Source organism: Procambarus clarkii, chromosome 17 (genome assembly GCF_040958095.1).
Source record: "Procambarus clarkii isolate CNS0578487 chromosome 17, FALCON_Pclarkii_2.0, whole genome shotgun sequence".
Classification (NCBI taxonomy): Eukaryota; Metazoa; Arthropoda; class Malacostraca; order Decapoda; family Cambaridae; genus Procambarus; species Procambarus clarkii.
This window is the reverse complement of record NC_091166.1, coordinates 45,507,064-45,508,697: the sequence shown is the minus strand read 5'-3', so window position 1 is coordinate 45,508,697 and position 1,634 is coordinate 45,507,064. Positions and strand designations below refer to the sequence as shown.

At 52.6% G+C, this 1,634-nt stretch overlaps 1 long non-coding RNA gene across 1 annotated transcript in view; it reads right to left on the bottom strand.

Annotated features, from left to right (window-relative positions):
* LOC138365535 (uncharacterized) overlaps positions 1-1,419 on the bottom strand; it is a 20,140-nt gene extending 18,721 nt beyond the window's left edge. Inside the window, exon 1 of the long non-coding RNA XR_011228910.1 lies at positions 1,288-1,419. This is a non-coding gene — a long non-coding RNA (uncharacterized lncRNA). The remainder of the gene's footprint in view (positions 1-1,287) is intronic.
* Between the last annotated feature and the right edge of the window lie 215 nt (positions 1,420-1,634).

The window sequence follows — 1,634 nt, the reverse complement described above, 5'->3', positions numbered from 1 at the left end:
TGAGGGGAGAAGACGGAGGGGAAAGATGACGGTGGGTGTATACAGCATGTGACGGGTGCTGGCGGGACGGAAGTGCGTCGCATCCCCTCGGGGGCGGCAGATACCAGGAAGTGCCGTGTACCGGTTTCCTGTTTGCTGGTCGATGCGTTGTTGGGGGGCCTGGCGGGGCGGCGGCTAACGAGAGCATGTTGGCCGCCCCCCACCACACAGCCCACAGGCCTGGGAAGTGGGTGAAGGTGAAGGGGGAAGTGGGTGAAGGTGAAGGGGGAAGGTGACGCACGCTGGCAAGGACGCCCTTGCAGGGATATCCTAGAATGTGTTCCTCTTCACGAGTTAAGTGTAGCGGCCATGTACAATTATGAACATTTTTTTCCCCCTTAAAGACTAATCAAACTGTGGTAATTAATGGAGAATTTCCGGTTATGCTGGAGCCATCATCATTCGACTGAGGAGAAAGGCTTAGGTATAGATGCCACTAGGAACATGTCCACTGGGGCGTGTAGGGTTCGAGCCTCTCCAGAGGCTGAGGGTGTCGCTATACAGTAATCTTTGGTTGTAAACACAATGCTGAGACGTCACCCAAAACACTCACTAGAAACATTCCATCTCTCATATTATGGGTTACATCAGAGACTCTGGCTGATACAGCATCCAGAAGACTATGGGTTACCCTAAGGCTGTGGTAGCCTCCACACCTGCCTATATGGCTGTGGTAGTCTCCACACCTGCCTATAAGGCTGTGGTAGCCGCCACACCTGCCTATAAGGCTGTGGTAGCCGCCACACCTGCCTATAGGCCTGTGGTAGTCTCCACACCTGCCTATAAGGCTGTGGTAGCCTCCACACCTGCCTATAAGGCTGTGGTAGCCGCCACACCTGCCTATAAGGCTGTGGTAGTCTCCACACCTGCCTATAAGGCTGTGGTAATCTCCACACCTGCCTATAAGGCTGTGGTAGTCTCCACACCTGCCTATAAGGCTGTGGTAGCCTCCACACCTGCCTATAAGGCTGTGGTAGCCTCCACACCTGCCTATAAAGCTGTGGTAGCCTCCACACCTAACTATATATACCCATATTTAGCATACTGGACACGAGGTCAGAGTTCCTCAACACTTGTAGCTTCGGTCTCATTATTTTCCAACAGGAGTGAACACACCTACACACACACCCTCAATTTCCTTATATCAACACATCACATAGTCCAGGTATATACACCTGGGTCTGGAGAAACACACTTGGTCCACCACATCCACGCTATCAGGCATACATGGCGTTACATAGACGTAACTGGAAGTCCTTGTAGAGCAGTTTCCCGCCCAAGGGGACCCTCTGGACGAACATATCGAGCGTCATGAGGCAGAGAGCCTTGCCGTTCATCAGGAACCTCTCCGGGAAGACCCGAGGCAGCTGGTGGGCCTCAGACACGTGGTGGAGCCACCGATGAACGTCCTCGCGACTCCACGTTCGCGGATCTGCAAAAGGTAAAGCAGTGTTGATGAATGGAAATACACAAATCCGGATTTATCGCTAAATCGAGCGTGAACGGATGTGTTGATGGTACCTGAAAACGCACTCGAAAGAGAAAGTGGTTTATGGACAACCTGTAGTACCCACGTGTGGGGTTTGCCAGCTGTG